The sequence below is a fragment of the Equus caballus genome, chromosome 12 (genome assembly GCF_041296265.1).
Source record: "Equus caballus isolate H_3958 breed thoroughbred chromosome 12, TB-T2T, whole genome shotgun sequence".
Classification (NCBI taxonomy): domain Eukaryota; kingdom Metazoa; phylum Chordata; class Mammalia; order Perissodactyla; family Equidae; genus Equus; species Equus caballus.
In genome coordinates, this window is record NC_091695.1 from 6,954,494 (window position 1) to 6,977,074 (window position 22,581).

Below are 22,581 nucleotides of genomic sequence, written 5' to 3' on the forward strand. Positions count from 1 at the left end.
GACTTGAAAAGCATGTACTGTAGACTATGATGCTACTTGAAATGCGCGTGTGGATAGTTACATCAAGTGCTTATTGCAAATTATTTAAGACCAGGGACTCTGACATCAGACTGCAGTGCTTAAATAAAGATTTCACCACTTAATGGCTAGGCGATAGGCAAGAACTAATTTGTCTGACATGGATACCCAGCAGTCTGGCTTCCCAGAGAGACAGCTGCCACTGCCTCTCCGCCCTAAGAGCAGGATAATTTGGAAATTAAAACCCAGAAGATAAGGAAACTGCCTATACTGAGCACTTAATGCAGACATCCTGATAGAATGCTGATGAGGCAGAACAGGGTTGAAGGTCAAGAATCTCCAACGCCATTCCACTATAAACACAAGCCTTGGGTCCTAGACTCTGATCAAACACACATGGATGGGCTGGTGAGCTCTCAGTTATGCTGAGGTTAAAGATCAGGGCTGGAAGCTAAAATTCTGCCACATCCCAGAACTGTAACCACAAAGTTTGGACAGCAACAAATCATCCTAGGGGAAGGGCTGGTGTCCCCCCAACCAAGCAGCTTATGAGTCCCACAGCTCAAGACTGAGACCCCATTCAAGTACAATGTCTGGCCTGCCAATTCTCTGTGGAACTGGCATTGGGAAGATTGCTCACCTGCTACTTCTCTGTCTCTGTAAGTTTTCCCTCAACAAAAGGCTGGTCCCGGCTGGTGTGTGTGCTTTCAGGTCATCCACTCTCGATTACTTGGCATTAGACGATCTTGGACAAGTTATTAATTCTCTATGAGCCTCAGTATCCTCTTCATCAAATAGGGATAATGACAGTAAACACTTCATTTGGTTTCTGTGAGGATTAAATGAGATAATCTATGTCAAGTGTTTATCACAGCACCCGCACATAGGGAACGTTAAAAAGTGCTGGCTATTATTAAAATTGAGGATTTGATTCCAGGGGATTTTTTAGCACCAATAAGGGAGATTTTATCACATCTCAAAAGGAACTAAAAAATAAACTTGAGGGCTTTCATTAAGAGACATAGAGAGCCCTTTTCTCACAGTCTGTCACTCCATTGTTGACGTCGTGGCGATTATTTGACGACTAAGTGGGTCTGAGTTTCAGCTCAGAGAAGAGAGTTATTATACAGAAGAGAGTTAGACTTCTGCTGGAAAGCAGACGCCAAATTAGTCCTTAGGCATCTGTTTGCACCTCTCGAAAAGGAGCAGAAGGGAGAGGTGGTATGAGAGAGAGTCCAAATGACTATACTTTTTCCCTGTACAATTATCCATTCATTACTTCGTCTATGCGTTATTTCCTTTCCTCAACAGTTACATATTGCAATCCACTGTATTAGGCACCACGGTGAAACAAGAAGACAAACAGGCCAAGATTGAAAAGTAATAATTGGCTTGTTCCAAATTTGTCCCCTGCATGCCAGTCTCCCAGAGAAGGATCTGGCCTCCTGCAGATCACGCGCAAGTCAGCCTCAGCAAAATACTCTAGCAATCCATTCTGGTAAAATGTTGAGGTGGCAGATTCAGCCATGTTTAAGTAAATCGAAGAGCTGGAACTCCAATGTTTACACACTGGCACACTGATCTTGTCAGAGAAGAGGCTTGTGTTCTCTCAATTATGGGTGTCCAACTTGGCAGAACAAGACTTGGAGCCAAGACTATGCCATACACATATTTGATGGATTCCAGCTCTTAATCATGACAGGGAGGGGATATTGCTTTTCTAATGACTTCCTTAAAAGCCTCCTGGAGTCCAATGCTTAGATTTACTAGATCCCTATGTGCTGCCCCCAAAGAACAAGGGGAAATTGGAGAGCGTAGAAACTCTTACCATTGTGAATGCCTCTAACAAAATGTTCTTTCATCAGTTCTAGAGCGTGAGCTTCCTGGTATTTTGTCCTGGTTTGATCAACACACTTATTAATCTCAAGCTCATTATGTACAAGAAAATGAAACTCTTAAGTGTATTAAACCAATAAAATTGATAGAATGAGATGCCATGTGCCGTATTCAGGGGAGAATCATCCATTTCCTCTACTGACAAGCCTCCAGTTCCCTTGAGGTTTTGGATAGAATCCAATCCCATACTTCTGACCATTTCCCTCACCTCAAGAAGAGGAGTGGCCCTATTGTATAGGATTAGTGCACCTGGACTATCCACTCTTGGAAGGTAAGAACAGGCTCTATTCCAAATGCAAGTAATTGGCTCTGTAACTCCACCTCTCACCATGGTCCCAGGGGTCAGTTTTAGGGGGATGATAGAAAGTCTGTTTTGGCCTTATGTGCAAAGTGTGTTTCTCAGTATAGCTTTACTGATAATAAAGCTGATATTTTAATGCCTGAGGAAGCCAAAACTTCCGTGTATCGTCTTTAATAGATTCAGAACTTTAAAGACACTTGATTCAATGTCTCCTTTAAATCTCTTATTTTTTTAAAAAAATCAGAACTAAATTTGAATTCCAATTGATATTGGGAATATTGAGTTCAATATTGAAATGTCAGTGTACTCATTTGTCCATGGCCATAATATCTGCCTCATTGGGCTCCATGAAGATTAACTGAGATAGCGTGCCTGACATATAGTAGGTAGTGGTAATTCTACTTGTGTGATAAATGTGATGCAAAGAGAAGTCTAGACAAAGAACTTTGAGGGATGAAGGGAGTGGGCTTGAGTCTTGATATCAGGAACTTTTAATATTTTTTCAATTACTTTAAATATAGGAAATATTATTAAAAATTTAGCAGATGACTCAGAAGAATATTTGAAACCTTCTTATGACTGTGCTTATGCACTCCAGCAAGTTTAACACCACTATTCAGAACTAGGAGCTTGAGGACTGCAGCGATATCAAAGGAGGACATTTAATAAATTACTGTGGAAGTCAAACCTCAGTCCATGCCACCCGCCTCAGGAGGACATTGCTCTCCATGTGTCATTTAAAATGCAATTCGCTTTGAATGGCTACAGAGCAGTTCTATTATCAGATATGACTGCTTTTACTACTAGCAGTGCTTTAATGATTTTATGTCATCGCAATAATAGAAACACGACATTCAACTGTGACTACAGCATGTATGAGTCTATTTTTGGAAAGCTGGTTTTGTAGAGGACATGGAAATGTGGAGTCTTGGTTCCTGTTTATTTCCCAAAAGGCTTAGCCAGGCACTCTCACACGTCGTTCCCTTCTGTAGAACTTTCACGACTTTCTGAAATGAGTATGGTGATTTGAGGCCTCAAATCATGTGTGTTCACATCCAAAAACCCCTCTTCAGAGAAGGGGAGTTGGACCTGAATCAATTTTTCCATCAGAGGAAACATACCTCATGGAGTATTTCAATGCTTGAGTCTTCACACTTGATAGGGACGAAACACACAAACAACAAAAAACAATAAAAATAACAAAAATTACACACATTCTTTCTCAGTGGAGGACACTGCCTCACATCTTTTACAGACAAATTTGAAGTTCAGAGTCATAAACTCCCTCAATGACCTGCCCTCAGATGTAGACACTTAACACTGTCAGCGCTCACATTTAACTTCCTTCTAATCTCAAACAAGTGATTCTCTCTTGCTTACGGCCAACTCTTCCACACATGTTCTCAATTCCAACACCCTGTCTCTTCTAGGACATTGATCCATCAGTGCTCTACTTTTGTTCCTATACTCTCACCTTCCCCATTGCTACCAGACCTCTCCTTTCAGTCTCTTAACAGGGCAAAACCCTTACCATTAACAACATGCACACACGTTCATGTGCGCGTGAGCACACGCCCCTCTATCTCTCGTTACTGACCTATTTTTCCCCACAACCAAACAACTTAAAATAGTTCACATTTGCAGTCTCCCATTTTTAAAACTCCTGTTTTTTCTTTTGCTTCTATAAATAAGTACGTGATTTTTTTCCTTGTCTCCTTGTTTCAAACAATATGCTGCAAGTATTTGCTTATCTGTCCTCTCCCCTCTTTGACCCATGCCTACCATCTTCTGCTGTCACCCATCTCCCCAAACCACTCAGGTGAACTTCGCCAATGACCTCGTAAGACTGAAACCCAATGGTCCACATCAGTAATTTGAACACTTTGCTTGCATGTGAAATAAACGTCACCTGCTTTCCCTTTTTAAATACTCCTCCCTCCTTTGGTTTCATACTTCTGCTGCCTCCTTATTTTCAACAGTGACTATATATTGACACATTTTCTCCAAGAACTGTGGCATACACCTTACATTGTTAAAAACAACCCTGGAAGGTAGGGGATATTGTAATATTGGACACATTTAAAAATTAAGCAAGTGAAACCTAAAGAAACTGAATGACTTTACCTGAATTACATAGTAAGTAAGAGGTATGGGATAAGAACACAGTCTTATCTGATACCAGTGTACATTTTTTAACGTGTTAATATGATAATTAAGTATTTGAAATATAAAGAAATATACCAATTAGTTACAACCATCAAATCTTGAGGATCCCCAGATTTAATGCACATTAAACATTTTGCTTTATTGGATTATTCTTTTTTCTACAACCGACATCTTATATGGGAAAAAATTGAAGCTCACTTTGTAATCCTCCCAATTCTACTCCTTGGCTCCCCAGAAGAAACTATTATCCTCTTGTTGATCCCTATGCTTTACATCCAAATTTTTACCTTACTATTAGATCCACACAGGCTTCCTTATTCCTCCTTCCTTTTCCTTTTCTTTGTCTGGATATTACATGTTTGTTTTATTTTCAGTCGATGTTCAGTCAGATTTTAAACATATATATTTAAGAGTTTATAGATAATCAGTATATCTAATCTCCTCTCAAACCAAATAGGGCTTTAGAGCTTATGCACACTAAACTTCTTCCTCTAACCTACCACATTAATTTGTCTTCTTTTTGCCTTGTAAAATATCTTGCCTTAAATGACCAGGAAATTAGCAATATCTGTCATCTATCTATTTATCTATCACTTATGTTATTCTTTACAGTCCAAATTTGCTTACATTTACCTTTATTTTTATCAAAGTACTTCTTCACCATCCCACCCGTATTTTGGGAGGAGAGAATTCCATTTCCTCTGATTTTCACTCTCTAACAGTTTTTCTTTGCCATTGTGAGGCTATGAATTTCTAGTTCTCAGAGTATTTTTCAGAAGCATTTTTAAAATTTAGATTCACTCCCAAATTATAATTTGGCAGAGTGTAGAATTCTAGGTTGGCAAATATTTTTCATCCACCCTTTAAAAGTATCATTTCATTAGACTTCTTGTCTTCATCATGACTTAACACATCGTCTGTAATTCTAATTATCATTCCTTTGATTGTAATAGATATTTCATCTTCGATTGCTTTCATGATTTTTTCTGTTTGTGTGAGTTCTGAAGTTTCACTGCAGTAGATCTGGGTGTAGACGTGTTTTTAATCATCCTGTCAAGGATGAGGTATATTCAATCATTCTGAAGACTGATATCCTTTTCAGTCCAGGAACATTCTGAGCCATAATATCTTTCATTTCTCTCTATCCTCCTTTTCAAAAAATTCTCTTGTACGTTTTCTGTAGTAAGTTATTTTCTTTTCTTTATATCTACATCTATCTGCATTTCTGGTTAATTTAATCAGGTCTATTTCCAAGTTACTAATGCTTATTTACACTTATATACATCTTTACCAATGTATTTGCTCACAATCTTCAAATCTTGGGGCCCCTATGCCCCATGGTTCAAGATTGGGGTCCTTCTCCAAGTCTGATGTCTGTGATTATTTTTTTTCTTTTATCTATTTAAACTTTCACGCATTTATTGTAATGTCCCCTCTGGATAATTCTATCATCTCTAGTTCTACAGAGTGAATTTTCTTTTTCGTATTTGCCGATTCTCTTCTGTTATGTTTCCATAGGTGACTTAAATGTTTTACTCTCAAGTCACCTTCGTGGAAGTTGTTATGGACTAAGTTGTCTCCTCAAAATTTCTATAGTGAAGTTCTAATCCCCAATGTGATTGTATTCGGAGACTGGGTCTTTAAAGAGGTAATTAATGTCAAATGATGTCATAAGGTTGGGGCCCTAATCCAATGGGACCAATGTCCTTACGAGAAGAGGAACAAACATCAGGAGTATGTGCACAGAGGAAATCCCATGTGAGGACACAGTGAGAACGCAGCCATCTGCAAGTCAAGAAGAGAGATCTCACCAGAAGCCAACCCTGCCAGCACCTTGATCTTGGACTTCCAGCTTCCAGAACTGTGAGAAAACAAATTTCTGCTGTTTAAGCTACCCGACCTGTGGTATTCTATTATGGCAATCCAAGCTGACTGACACAGAAGTATTTCAGGGGCACACGCTTGTAGCAACACCCACTGAGTACCAGCTCATATGCATTTCTTCATTGTTGTCACTGGCTTCACTGAGTTAATATTAGGATTTTCTTAATTTCTCCACTTGCCATTCTCATACCACATAAGTAGTACAAATTTTGGATTCAGCAGTTGGCATAGAGCTGTTTCATATTGCCAGTTTCTCAAAAATGATTCATTTTCACTCATGGCTAGTGGTCAGAATTTCCTTAGTCCTACTTTCAAGGACATAGCAGAATAACCTTCTGCCTCAAAGCTTTTTGCAGGTAATACACATGAAGTCTCTGCATGAGCCTGTGGCCTGGGCTTCCCTTTGGGGGTACTAAAATGTTAGACCCAGCATTTAAGATTTGTTTCTTAGTTCTGGGAACTCTGAGATTTGAGGTCTCTGATTATTGATCTTACCTTTAATTTTTTCCCTCATTCTGGAATCTAAGGAGCCCCGTTTCTTTTGTTTTTGGTGAGGAAGATTGGCCCTGAGCTAATGTCTGTTGCCAATCTTCCCCTTTTTGCTTCAGGAAGATTGTCATTGAGCTAACATCTGTGGCAGTCTTCCACCTATTTTGTATGTGGGATGCCGCCACAGCATGGCTTGATGAACACTCTGTAGGTCTGTGCCCAGGATCTGAACCAGTGAAGGCTGGGCCCCTGAAGCAAAGCACACGAACTTAACCACTATGCCACAGGGCCAGCCCCAGGAGTCCCCTTTCTTCACTTTGACCCTGAATAATATTTCAAAAGTACTTTTCTCATAATTTAATTGATTTGGAGTGGAAATGGAATATTCCTACAGCAGCCTAATTTCAAATACTGACCAGATGCCCCCATGATCTTTCTATCTCATTATGCCACCTTTGTTTGTCCCCATCATATCTCTGATTACCTACTGTAACATGTAACAGCTAATTTCTCTTTTTATGCTTGATAACTAAATATTGGTGCTTTCTGAGGATCAGCCTTCTCTTCTGATGTTCTCCTTGAACAAACTAGTCTACTTCTAACGTTATAAGTAACTCATTTTTGAAAATTCTTATTTGAGATCTCAAATCCTGCATTCAAAGGAGGGGAAAATTCCATCCATTCGGCCTTCTTAGCATTACCATTATACAGCAGCTACCATCAAACCCCAGCTCTTGTGGGATAGAGCAGCCTCTAAAAATTTTAACATGCACTATTTAATTATTAGCCAAGTTGACATCCATGCCTCTAATTATTTTTGTTCTCTTCCAGTTTTCTTTTGTCTTCCAGAGATATTTTAACTTTAAAAAAAAAAAAAAAAAGAAACTATTCCATAGTCTTTGATCCCATGGGTCTTTACAATGGATTTTCTTTGGCTATAGGATAAAGTCCAAACTCTTTAGCTGACAAAACTGACTCTTGATCATTCAGCCTTTGACTACTGGTCTAGATTTACTCTTCACAGGGCTCCATAACACCACTTTGCACTCCAGTTTAATTAAGCCATTTGGAGCATCACATGTTCATGACTTTGCTCCAGCTTTGCCTCTCCCTGAAATGTTTTCTCCTTGCCCCTTCTTCCCCTCTTCAGCCCAACATCACTTTCTCAAATCTCTCAATCTTTTCCAGGGAAAGATGACAACACCCTCCTTTGTATCTCTACCAGACAAACTTATCCTTGGTACTTATTATAATCTTAATTCCACTGATATAATAACTTGCCTGCCTCCTACCCTGAGATTGTGAGATCTTTTAGGAGTGGGTTTCTCAGCCTCAGTGTATTAATATACTAGACCAGACAATTGTTTGTTCTGTGGGCTGTCCTGTGCATTGCAGGATATTGAGCAGCATCCCTTACTTCTAGGCACTAGATATTATTAGCACTCATCCCTCAGCAGACATGTCAACCAACCACATCTCCAGACATTGTCAAATACCCTAAAGAGGGAGCACATAATCATCCCTGGCTAAGAACCACTTCTTTAAGACAGAAGCCACATTTCAAAAGTCCTGTATTCAAAGACGTCACCTACATTCTGGAAATATTAATTGACTGAATGAGTGTAGGATGAATAACAATATTTTATTTATCAACAGATTGTATAAATATAATATAAATATATATGTATGTCCTGTCTCTTTCTCTCTCTCTCTCTCTATACATATCCTCATTATTTGATATCTGTTAGTATAAGCTATACTTTAAATAACTGAAAGATAAAATATTTGACTTGTGAATTATACTTTTGAGTAATTCAGAGTGCTAAAGTTTAAATAATATTAGCAGGACATAAGATTGCCTGTATATATACATATCATAGTGAAAGACCAAATGCCAACTAAGACACACGGTCAAGTGAGAACAATTAACAATTTTGTGAATTGGCTGCCACTTCAGATTTATTTTGCCAAGGCTAATGTTTTGTTAAGTCAATACTTCTGCCAGTCATAAGAGGCTTCGTTGAAAGAACTTATGTTTGAATTTCAACAACTCTGCATTTAACCTGAAGGAAATATAATCTCCTGGGCAACTGTCAAAAGAAGTGAGTATGTTGACAATGAGTCTTAAAATAAAAGCTAAATAAAAGAAAAGTCATCATAATTCTTAACTGCTCTTCCTTTAGACAATTGTTTAACAAATATCTTCTGAAGATCTTTTTATTCCTACCAGAAGAGAGAATTCACACGTGCAAATAGTCTAAAGAACTGGAATCAAAAGGTGAAGGAAGTTCAAGTGAAAGAGCCATCCCCTTCACTTGGAAAAATCAAGGAACAAGTTACAGAAAAGATAGAACGGAACTTTGGCCTTAGGAAATAAAGGTTCTTAATATCAGCATTATTTATAATATTACAAAAAAAAAGACACCTAGAAAAGTCTTAACATTAAATATCAGCTGAATAGTTACTTCTATTTGAAAATTTTAGTTCTGATAACTGCAATAATATGCAAAACTATGTGTCATATATTAAATAATAACATTAGAGAACAGAATTTTGCATTCAGTCTGAGTTATAGGAGACTCGTGTAAGATGCATTGTATAAGGATCAAAGCCTGGAAGAAAACACACAACAATGTCAATGATGATTCCTGGATTGCAGGACCAACAGGAGCAATATGACTTCTTTAGATATCTCAGTATTTCCAGCTTATCTTCAATATCTGTGTATTACTTTATACACGCGCAAATGATAAACAAAACAAAGGTTTTGTTCTTTGACTCTACTCATATTTGAGAATACAGAAAGTCTTCCCTTTATTTTATTCGCCATAAATTCATATTATTCTCACAGAGGTTTCAGACACCACAACTGAAAAAATAAACAATTTTGTGAAATTTTATTTCTATACTTTGCTAAATGGCTATAGGTCATAATTTAGTAAGCAAGTAAAATTAAGAAATCATGAATTTGAAATCTGCCATGTTGAAATTGTCATAGTCTTCCCACCGCTCTTAAAATGACTTCTTACAAAGCACTCACTCATCTATGTACCACCCAATGTATCTGGAAAATTGATTACAAATTGTGTTAGAAGATTGAAAAGAAATTAGGAAAATTGACCAAATACACAAAACCTTAAATCACTCCTCTTCCAGAAAGACTTTGGTATCGCTGGAGTCTATACTGATATTATGCTTATTTGGATGATACACGTCGTCTCTGTCTTAAACAGTAATTTGTGTACAAGTTCTGCCCCCCAGTAGAGTTCCTTAAATATTCAGATGGCATCTTCTACTCCTTTGACTCAAACTCCTGAGGGCTGAATGCATGCTTAGGTACTACAAAATACAAGAAGTAATAAATGTGCAAACAGCCAGTTCCTGGCCAACAGTGGGTATTTAATAAAAATTTGAAGGTATATATTTACAGAGAAAGAAAATTGGTTATAAAAACAACAAAACTTAAGGCAATAAAATAAACTTTGTGGTCTCAGCATAATCTGAGATTGTAAGTACAGCAGCACATTACAGACTTGAATTTATTTTTCCTCCATGATTTAGACCTTCCTAAAAATATTTTCCCCAGATAGCTTTGATGTAAAAAAAAAAAAAAAAAGGTTGATTAGTAGGATGCCAACCTTTCCAAACAGACATGATGCTTAAGGTGCCCCCGTCTTGAGATCTATGTAAGTATTGTTCTTTGTGCATGAATGATGTTCCCCTATTTATCACATAACCTACCCTTACATTACTCAGGTCTCTGCTTAAAGGCCATTTCTTGAGAAAGGTGTATTCTGGCTACTCTAAAAAAAATGCCTCATCAATCTTTACCCACTTACCTTGCATCTTTTTAACAGAAAAGTAATGCCTACACTATATGGTTCTCGTTTTAACCGTGGTTTAGTTCTTTTCCTAAAATTTATGCTCCATGTGGGCAGGTACCTTGTATGTTTTATGCACTGTACATCTCTACTTCTTAGCATACTGCCTGCTACATAGTAGGTACACAATAGATATGTATTGATCGATGACTGAATGAGTGAATGCATAAATGAATACAATGGTGACTTCATTGCATCATATTCAAACTCTAGGGCACAGATTTTGATGAGTACACTATGACCCCCATCTTGATGTTCTTTATCTTTTTAATTTTTTTATCATGATTCTGTTCCATATGTCCATGCTATCTATATTTTCCCTCGTATTTTTCTTTCTTTTTGGCTATCCATAACTACAAAAATAATGGCAACCAAAAAAACTCTATGTTTTATGTCTTAATTTATTTTTCTGAAAATTATCCTAATAACACTGCCTTAATTTGGAGAATACTTAATTTTCAAGATGTCATACCTTTGAAATTTTTATGTTGCTCGCTACTATTTTCTTGTGATCTTGAGCAATAATCTCCCTGAACCCATCTGTAAAAGAAAGGAAACTATGCTATCTGGCAGATTTTGTAAAGCATTTATTAAGATGATGATTTCTTGGAAAGCCCCTAATGCAATGATTCTCATCTGCTATGACAGAATCATGCAGAAAATGTTGCTCTTCATTGCCAAAGACTGTACCTTCTTTGAGGAAGGCAGTGATTGCCTGGTAGATTCACAGGCGCCAGTTGCTTTTCATTTGACTCTTAGCTTTTGCATCATTCATACTATTTCTAAGATAAGATTTGGGGTCTGGGGGAAGACTTGGATCAGGAATAATAACCTCACAAGTGGATTCCATCCTTCTCCTTCAAAGCTTTACACTTGTTTATCAATGCGTTTATCAATGGGTTCTTGACAATATTCTCCATGTTTATTGTTCCTTGAATACCTGGCACATTCTCCCTACAGGGCCTTTGGACTTACTGCTCCCTTGTCTAGGAATGTTCTTCTCAGATATCCACATTTCTTGCTTCTTTATGCCCTTGTGGTGTCCCATCAAATATCACCTTACAAATGAGGAAACTTAGCCATCTCTTCCATTCCCCATCCTGGCACTTCCTCTCTCTATCTTCCCTTCATTTCCTCCTTACTGTTCTAACTATCTGAATTATGACACACCTCTCTATTTTTTTAGCTTACCTTTCACCTATCTATACAGCAGACAATAAGCTTCATGAAAACAAGAACTTTGTTCTCTGTGGTGACATCAGCTCCTCGGAGAGTGGTAGAAACCTAAAAGCTGTTCAATAACAATTTGTTGAATGAATAAAGGGATGAAATAAATGTTAGTTATATACCTAGAATGGGAACCAAAACTATGACCAATACAAACACCATCACTGCTCTTAGAGAGATTCCAATATGGTGGGAGGTTAGGTATTGAACAATAATAACAAACATGATGGGTTTACAAGCATTCATCCAAATAAGCTAAATGACAGTATGGTATATCCAGTTCAGGCTATCTTCCCCCAGATATCATCTTTACATGAAGTCTTTATGTGAAATGAAGGTGCAGGTAGAGTGAAATGTGAGAAAAAGGTGGAAGAAATATTGAAAAGTTTTCATCTGGCTTAGCCACAATGGGAGAAAGAAACAAAAACAAAAATTCTCTTCCTCTGTTAAGGATGTAAGGTAATATAGATCAACTCATTCATATGTAGGATGGAAGAATATATAAACTAATGAACAGATGAGTCTCTTGATAAAGAAATATAAGAGTTAGAATCCCATATTTTTCATGTATTAGCTGGGTGATCTCAGCGAGTTACTTAAACTCTCTTATATATCAATGTATTCATTGGTAAAATGAAGATAAAGATATAACCAACCTCTTCATGTTTCTGAAATGACAAAAAGAGAACATTTAGGTAATATATTTAGCACAGTTCTCAAGCACACGTGAGCTATTAGTGCTATTACTTATTAAATTATTATTATTTTTTACATACCACCTGCTTCAAAAATAGAGTTGAGAAAATAAAAAGGAAAAAATTAGAACTAGCAAAATCAGGATGAAAACTATGAGTCAAGGAATGAAGAGTGATGAGATAGATATTCCAGCTGCATCTCCCATAACCATTTTCCTCTTAGGTCTTCCTAATGGAATCTAAAATTGGCGTGGCAATGTGCCCAGCTACATTTCCCAGGCTCCCCTGCTGGTAGAAGTGGCTATTTAATTAAGTTCTAGCCAATGGAATAGAAGTGGAATTTTCAGGATGAAATTTCTGGGAAAGCACTTTACAAAATAGGGACTAAATCAGCTTAAATATGGCTTTTACCTCCTATCCTTCCACTACCTTCTTCCTGGAACATAGGCTAGCCAGTTGGAACTTTACCATTCATCTACTAACCATGAGGTGACTTCAAATATGGAAGCCTTGAAGTAAGAATGTCAGAGCAGACAGATAGAAAGAGCATGGGTCTCTGATGATATCAAGGAATTGTCATATCAGCCTGAACTGCCACCTCTTGATTCCTCTATAAGGGTAGTTTGGCTACTTTTTGATAACCGCTTCTTGAATCTCTGCTTCTCACACACAAATAGAATTTTAACTGAAGGAAGTGAGATAATTATCCCAAATAATGAAAAAAAGTCAAAGTCAATCTATTACACTTATATATAATTAAGCTGTTAACTTTCCAATAGCCATAAAAAATGAACAGACTGAAAAAGGACCTGTCAAAGGTTATAAAGCTCTCATGAACTAATAAAAAAATGAACTCCAAATCTGTATACTGTTAAATTTATTCCAGTCATTAGATTCCAAAAGCATTTCATAGTTTTTATGTATGGGGAATATATGATATCTTGATTTGTATATTAGATAGTTTTTTGAGGATATCAATTGATCTTCATGTGTTTACTTCTTACAGTGAACTCTGACAAAAAGAAAAATGTTAAATTTTACAGTAGGACTGTGAAAACACTTCTAAAGAAAAGGCAAACCTGAATTGTTTTCTAAATGTATGTACTGATTTGGAAGTATAAATTAAAGAATGTAGAAGAAAGAACAGTTTGTGTGAATCTTGCATTCTTCCAAAACGAATCATTGAAGCCAACTCCACACTGAAGCTAAACATCAATAATTTTGATATTAATGTTGTTGTGAAGTGCCTGGAACACAGCCATGATTTTAGTAAATAAAAGGTGACCTATATGCTTTCTACTTGGGGAGTGAAGTGGCAACTGTGGTCATTCAGTTATAAAATTGAAGAGCTTTCTCAGAAAGAGGGTCACCCACACATACCCCAAGGTGAACCCAAAATGTTTCTGGAGGTAGGACCAGGACATTTATTAACCAGCAGTTCAGAGTTTACTCAAGTGCTTTCTGGTGGTGGAAGAAATTTCCTTCTACCCTTCTAGGTTCTTCTGGCTGGTCTAAGAATTAAATTGACATGAGACAGAATAACAGGAGAAAATCAAACGAGTTTAAAAAAATGCATACTTGAGAGAAACACAGGAGGACTGAGTAACTCACCAAAATGGCTGAAGCAACCACCTTAAATACCATCTTCAGCTAAAGACAAAAGAAGTCGTTGGGGGTAGTGGTTTGGGACTTCAAAAGGGAGGCAGACAATTCACATGGAGATGGCAAAGCAAATGTTTGGTAAGCAAATGTTTGCCATGCCTTGTAGAGACAATAGGACATGGAGAAGCCTGATCAAATGGGCCTTGCTAGGTTCTTCCTTATCTACCACGCGTAGTTCCTATTATATTATAGACATCTATGGTGACAGCTCCTTCCTGGAACAGGCCTTCTAAAATTCTTTCAGGCAGTTAGGGAGAAGGTCAAAGTTTCTTCCTGAGTCTTATGTTCTTAAAAATAATCAAGCAAAAGAGACACATTTTGTGGCGGCAAATTCTGCTCTCCTATAGCTTTAATAAATACTTAAATGGAAGTCACAGAGATCAGCACTATAAAGTATCAAGAACATTTTGGCCTTTAGGATTGCAAGAGCAGGAACTACCATTTGCTTCTCTTAACCACCAAAAATAATTTTTATCTGGCTTGGGTATTACAATGTAACTATCTACTATTGTCAGCTCAGAGTCATATTAGGGAATCAATGCTCAGGTACAGAACACTAAAATACAAAATGGGTTAATGGCAATTGTGCATTCAAATGATACTCCGCTAGTTAGGAAAGGGAGATTTTTGCAAGGGAAAGGAGTTCTCTCTTAAATATGGAAAGCAAGGAAATTCAGAATAGAAAAGCTGACAGAGACAAGGTAGCCTTAATTTACATGTCAGCTATAATATCTGCCTTATAAGACTATTTACTTGGTAACTCGATGACATTCCTTAAACTAGTTTCCGTAGCAACTGCCACATGACACATCAGGCTTCAAGACACAGAACATCTTCCTGCAAGAAACAAAAGCCCCATCAATGTCTCAGAGGAGCATTACCCTTTTGAGGAATGCCGATTGTGTGAAGGAAAGGTGTTAACCCTGTTTCTCTGTGATTTTTTTTCAATTTCTATATTCTAGTAGTGTCAACAGCACTTTCAGTATTTTTTTTCTCTCCTATTTATCACTTCTCTGTCTTTTCTAAAAATGTTAATTACATAAATATTAGCTTTCAGTTAAAGCTGCTAGAAAGCTTCCTATAAATCAAACTCAACCCAACTTCACACTTTGATTTTCAAAAGAAATCCCTTCAAGTACTCTAGATTCTAGTTGAGTTTTCCCTAAATGGTATTTCAAGGATCACCAGTATCGATGATTGTGATGCTTTGTTAAAAATATTATAAGTTTTTTGGTCCCAACCCAGGCAAATTGAGTCAACAAAGTTGGGGTGGGATGTGGAAATTTGCACTTTTAACTGGCTCACTTGGAAATTTAAATGATTGGTTTATTCTTTATGAGACTTTTATTTTCTTACCTCTGTTTCTTAGCTAACGCATTTTGTCACTTTGAATACCCGTCCTTAACTCTAGTGTATAGATACTAGCAGCCACTTATGGCTGAGCTGAACTGTCACTCTTTCTCCAAAAAATGTCTATTTACCATCAACAAATTATAAACTCCACTACTTTCCTATTTCTCTATTTTTTTCTAATTCCTACTTTATTTTAAACAGTGCATTAGATGCATCAATATACATCTACATACATATACTCCTCTCTCTCTGTACTCCCACTGAATTTCATGTAGCTTTTTATTACAGTTTAGCTAGTATATGACAATACTGAGTGTATGACATCCCTTTAGTGGGTTAGGCTCCTCTGAGAGGAAAGGCAATGTCTATTTATATCTGTGCTCAATAGTCAGAAATGTATAGGTGTCTACAAATGCTTGTTTATTTAATTGACCTGTATCTACTAATAATTAAAATAACATCTCAAAAACTTAGATAGGATTATTGAGCACTAACAACTCATTCCAGCTTCACAAGAACTATGAGGTAGCTGCTATTAAGACCTCTATTTTACAGATAAGGAGACTTAGTCTTAGAGAGACAAATGAAATCAACATCCAGAACATTCCTCTCTCCATACCTCTTTATGGTCATCATATAAAGGTTCAGTAGTAGGTAAAAAAAGGCAAAACAACAGCACTCAACTGTATGATATTGGACAGATTATATCTTTTCTCTAAGCCATTTCCTTAACTTCAAAGTAAGAGACTTGAGCTGCACGATTTTAACATGTAAGTCTGCTTACAGGGATAGAATTCCTGAGTTCAGGATGCCTCTTCCCCACATTTTATATTTTTAGGCCTAGAAGGGCCATGTCTCCCCAACCTGGTGGACTGTCCTAGAAAAGGATATCTCGTCCCATCAAAATTCTCCAGTGTTTCCTTATTTCACTTACAGCAATTACAAAAATACTGTTGACGGTCTACAAAGATCACTCATTCTTCCCATATCTCTCCCCTTCTCTCCTACTCACTCCATTCCAACACAATGGGCTTGCTGCTATGCTTTCAACTCAGGGCCTTTGAACTGACTATTCACTCTACCTGGAATCTCTCCTCCCAGGTAGACAGAGCTCCCTTTCTCATTTCCCTCAAATGTCACCCTCTTACTAAGACCTGTCCTGGCCATCCCAGTAAAAATTTCATATACATACTTCTTCCTGCCTATTCTATTTTATGTTTTCTTTGATCATTTTTAATATAATTAACATTTTTTGTTTCCTTTTCTGTCCTGCTAGAATGTGAGCTCCACGGTCAGGAATTTTTGTCTCTTTTGTACCTTGAGGTATCTCCAACATCTAGAACAGTACCTTGAATATATAATGAGCCTCCAACATTTATTGACTGAGTGAATGAATGAATGAAAAGTTATTCATCTATTCTCCCTTTCATCCATTCATCCAAACAGTCCTTTTCATTGATGACTGTTAGGCACAAATCTAGTTGCTGGAGTCTTCCTAATGGTTTTGGAAACCTGAGAACCTCACACAATTCTACCCATTCTGGCCATTAAAAATGTGTTGTGTCCACATGAATATGGTTACCCTTTTATGTTAGTAAAGGGCAGGTCATTACTTTAAAACATTGTGTCAAAGTTTGCACTATGAACATTTCTCCAGCTTCAAAACTATGTCCTTGAAATCAGTCTTGTATTGGCACAAACAAAAAAAGAAAAATGGAAAACTTTAGGGTTTTGTATATCATGAGGTTTGCAGGCTATTAGCCTAAATTAGCTCTGGTTGCCTGAAGGATGTCTTAGGTAACTGCAGCCATCCCTGAGCATTACCGCATCTAATTCTCGATGCCATGCTTTGGGAAAAATATAAAGAAATCAGAGAAATGCAGGGAGCCTCTATCACAATGATAAAATGCATGAGTAGATCAGACTGTGAGAAAGATCAATCAAATTATAAATATACAGCCTGAAAAAACACAGATTACTGAGGAGGAGATTTCTTCTCTGTAAATATTAAAGGAGAGCAACAAAGAGAAAGAGGCGATTATTCTAATTACATAATGGAATACTGTTTTTAAAAGCACTCTGGTTTTATATATGCGAGAACTTGCATTAAGCAAGACTGCCTTTTCACTTTTGAGGAAAACTAGCATTAGAAGCCAAAATGGATTTCTTCAAGCCACCATTTTGCATATGTGGATTCCTAATTGAGGCTAGAAGGGGTCGTGAAGGACTCTGCATGAGGATATCTCCTTGCTGAGTAATTTGAGCATACAGCATTCTGCTTTTAGTGGAGAGAGTGTAAGGAATTTATAGGATATACATGGTGTGATTGTTCTGGGGGAGGACTTTCTTTAAACTAGGAGGGGAAACACATCAAACGACGTTTAAGTCTTTGAGACACCACAGTAGAACATGGAACTTTATGCTGTTCATATTGGAAACAGTCTCAAAAATGTATGCATTGACATCCACTGTCTTTGTTCCACTACTACTGGCAGGGAAGCTTCAAGGAGCCACTATGATGCTATGAAGAGCCATAGACTAGAAATCATGAAACTTGGGTCTCTGTTTTTCAAGCTAAAGTAAGTTAACTTCTGTATGACTCACTTTTCCAAGCTGCTAAATGGGATCGGTGGTTATTCCAAGTCCCTTATAATATTGATAGTGTTGAGTGGTGTCTCTTTAAAATGAGAAAGTGCACAAGAGAATTCATTTTTTTCCCACAAATTAAAGCATTATTCAAATGCCTATTTAATTATAGTAGATTTCTGCAGCGACCCAGAAGTAATAGACACTTCTCTGAGACCTATCATATCCTGGTGTTCAAAGCTTCCAAGAGACATTCCCTAGAATGATCAATCCCTTGTTTAGAAGCCATAACACCTTCTAACAAGAGTTGTTCTTAAATGCAACCATGCAACATGCTGAGTGTGGGACACATGGATAAAGAAAGACTGAGTCTAGGGGTGTGGCTAGGTCTAAAGTAGATGTCCTTGAAAGAGTAGTAGGAAGGCAAGAGAGGCACAGTGTATAGGGATTACCAACAAGTCAATGGGGAGTCAGGAATTTGAGGACAAGGAGAGATGGCAGGATCAGAGGATATGAAGGATAGGACATAAGAGTTGAAAACCCCTGGGTAACTCAAACAAATTTTGCCAACATCTGCTGCATCACTCCAGAGGATGACTTTGATAATGACAATGCTAGTTGGTTAGACTTTTCAGAAAAAGCTTTGTAGGGGTCACTTTTATTTTGGCAGAACTCAGACGGGTTTGATCTGACTTTGTTCCTCTTTCCTCCCTTCCTTCTATCTGGTCTGCAGAGAGGATCTTTCCAAAGGAAGAAATGGCCCCTGTTTGTCAGTTGCACTCAGTGTGGCCACAGTCAGTGAAAGAGAGGGTGAGCCTCTTTGCTAGCAGTAGGAATTCCCCAAATACTCCAGATTAATACCCCAGGCCAACTTATGTTTTGACTGCTACATCAATGCCCACATTTGACTAATAAGAAAAGAGTTGTTTAAGTGTGCTTCAATTTTATCATTTTCTTTAGCTAAACATCTCATGAATTGTCTAGTCCTAAGCATAATCATTTTCCCCTTTCAATCATTCTAAGGAGAAGCCATTTGGATTTAGCTCTGGAAGATAGAGTATTTTGCCTTTCTCAAGCCATTCCACTGAAAATTATGGCATTTTTAGGTTGATACAATACTAGAATGAAACTAAGGACAACACTTTGATTTTCTGGTTTTGATTTTTTTTTCTTAGCCATACCTATAATCTTAGGTAGATACTGAATTATTATCTCCAGGGAAAACCACTTTTTTAGACCAAGTCTAAATTTTTCATGTACTTTCTAACATATTCTAGTTTTTTCTATATGTATTTTCCTCTTTCCTTTGCAATTTTTCATGAGAGAATCACATCCATTTATTCTACAGGCATGTACTGGGTCAGCTGAGCCATCTGTGGAAGAAAGTCGAAGGACTGCAAGATATATACAGCTACTATAAAATGCAGAAAAATCTGAAGGGTCAGATACCTCATCTGTTAAGAGCTCAGATATCCTGCACACTTGTTGATTAAGTATAGAGTGAAGAACAAAGTAAAATAATAGGAATTATCAATTAAGCATCATATAAATAATATTTATAAGATGCTAATGCTATCTATCCACCTATCAATATCTTTATTACTTTACAGTTGATCTTAAAATCACCTTGGGAGGTAGCAATTTACTTTTATTCCTATTTTATAGATGAAGTATTGAGACAAATCTCTATTAATTAGCATGCCAATTCCAATTATGGGAACAAGCTATACCTGGTATATCATATGCTATTCTGTAGATCTTAATATATATTTGTAAAATATCAATGCATTGTACTTATTGAATGCTGTTTTTCATTATAGACACCTAGCTATCTTGGTTTTTCTTATATAAAATACTGAATGAGTTTAATGATCAGTCCTGTGAAACAGCAAAACAGATCCATCCATGTTTTCAGAAAATAAAGCATATTCTGTCAAAAATCATGACCCTATGCTAGCCTCAAAAAGTGTCTACTTTCAACCATCAAAGTTTATGTCAAATCTGCTTGATGTTCTGCTTAACTGTGTTTCCTAAACGTCTCTGACCTTCTTATGTAAAATTATCTTTCAGCCCAGGCTTCAGCGATTCCTTAATATCCTGAAACACAAGCACTTACAAAACCACTCACCATAAAAGGAAGAAACAAAAACATCCCTCTTTACAATCAGTTAGTCACTTTACTTCTTTTAACAGTTTCCACATCCATTATCTTCTGTAAGTTAAAAGGGAAAGCATAGGAATAGAAAGACATTTCAGTAAGGATTTTCACTTTTTTTTTTTGTTAGTTCAAGTTAAAGAATAAAATCACAGATGTAATTGTCATCTGTGGCAGATACTTTTGCTGCCTATCAATATTCTCTCTTTCATTAATTTTAAGAAGTCCAGTTTTCAGCTGGGCCCTTTGCTGCTTAAGCAAATGATATTTCTCACTCGTTCCTCCTCAAGGCCATGTGTGGCCATATGACTAATTTACTAGATGCATATGACTCTGCCTTGAGAGTCCTTGGGGATCAGTTTTTCTTAACCTCCTTTCTACATCATGCTGCCTGGGGGTGGTTGTGATGGCTAGAGTCCAGCAGCCATCTTGGGTCACAAGGATTAGAAGCACAGACTAGAGATAAGGGAGCAGTGAGCCAGAAAGAGACAGGGTTTCTGAAAAAATTTGGAGAGCTGCTTTATCACTGGATTGCTGACATTTGGCCTTTAATTTTGATGATTTACATATATAATGCTTCAGCCTTATAACAGCACTGTGATGTAAACATTAATATCTCTCTTTTACAAAGGCCAGTATGAAGTTCCAGAGATTCTGAGTGATTGACAGAAGGACATAACAAATCCAAGGTTTCGAATCATGTTTCCTAGTACAGTTCCTGATTGCTTTCTATTGAACAATGGCTCCTATAAATTTGCCAATTTACCAAGCTAAAGGGGACTCTATTTAATCAAGCACACTTAATTTATAGCCAGGTTATGAGAAGACAATGGCTAATTCCACTAACAAGTCCAAATTGGGTGATTTTAAGAGTTTAGGGGACTTCATTTCATGTCAGCATGTTATTTTCAAGAAACTCTTCCTTCCATTATAAAAAAAAAAAGAAAGAGGAAAAAGAACTCTTTTAAAGTATCAAACAGTTGATGATGCATTACCTGGAAACATGGAAAACTGCATATAAACAAATAGACAAAGAGGTAACATTCTTCATTCCAGGAGTAACAGAAATGGAGTCCCATTTTATTGATCGTGGGGGACATCTTTCTAAAAGTTTAGCAAGAAACAGCTATTTCAAATGAAGTCAAAGAAAATGAAACAAAGATTAGATTGAAGGCAGCCAAGAGGCTGACATAGCTTCTGATGCTGAAATAACAGTGAAGGTTTTGAATGCTGTTATGAACCCAAAGGGCAATGACAAAGAACGAAGAGAACAATTTTATCAAGGGTAAGAAAACAACAGACGAGAAGGGCTTATACTGTTGGAATTACAAATTTTCTTCCTGCTTTGGATTTGGTGATTTTTAGCTGAAATTCTTGGATTATTTCCTTAAATTTCTTTGTTTGGCTTCCTAGGCTGTAACAGTTCTATTTCTTATCCTACTGGCCTGCTAAGTTCTGATTGAAAATAAAAGCCAATGGGACCTCTGAACTCCCTCATCAATAATATTTGGCATTTCTTAAACACCTACAGCATGCCAGGAAGTTTGCCTACATCATCTCAGTCAGTTCTCACAGCCCCAGTAGAATCATGGTATGGTTAAAGGAACAGACTCCAGAATCGCACTGCCTGGTGTAAAACCTAGGCTCTGCCTCCTACCAGTTCTGAGATCTTGCGCAGATTATTTATCATCCCTCTGCTTCAGTTACCTAATCTACAAAATGGGGATAAAATTAGTATCCACCTAATTAAGTTGTTGAGAATTGTTAGCTAATAAATACAAAGGATTTAGAACAGTGCCTGACTATAGTATTCTGTGTATTTGCTATCATTGCTGGTGCTCTTCTTCTTGTTGTCCTTATCCTCATTTTACTGAGAAGAAAACTGAGGCTCAGAGCGTTTACCCAATTCATAAGTGGCACAGCTAGGATTAAACCCTAAGGCTGCTCCCTCTAAAGCTAGCCATCACTCTGAGACGCCCTTTGATGTCTAATAGAATGATCAAGTTGAATGTTCAGAAGCAACTTTCCAGAATGTTCATTCCCCAAAAATCTCATTCCTGAAAATGCCACTCGTTGCAAGCCTGGCTATTTACCCACCCTGCAGGGTGAAGGGAGGCTGACCTTCCGACATCCTTCCATTACAGCCTTCATTGCAACTGAAATGCAGAGCACACTTGGCTTCCAACAGGCTCACTACATTATTAAAGTGCTGTCTGATGTGAATGTGAGCTATTAGTGGCTTCATGGCAACCACAAAATGAAGACAAT

The 22,581-nt window shown here is 37.3% G+C and overlaps 1 protein-coding gene across 9 annotated transcripts in view; it reads right to left on the bottom strand.

The window, feature by feature from the left end:
• The window catches only part of LRRC4C (leucine rich repeat containing 4C), a 1,157,697-nt gene that overhangs the window by 948,509 nt on the left and 186,607 nt on the right, over window positions 1–22,581 (bottom strand). For 5 of the 9 annotated variants that reach the window (XM_070228640.1, XM_070228634.1, XM_070228639.1 and 2 more), the window contains exon 2: window positions 659–847. The exons of the other annotated variants lie outside the window; for them this stretch is intronic. The gene's annotated coding sequence lies outside the window, so the exon portion shown is untranslated. The remainder of the gene's footprint in view (window positions 1–658; window positions 848–22,581) is intronic. 9 annotated transcript variants of the gene reach the window in all.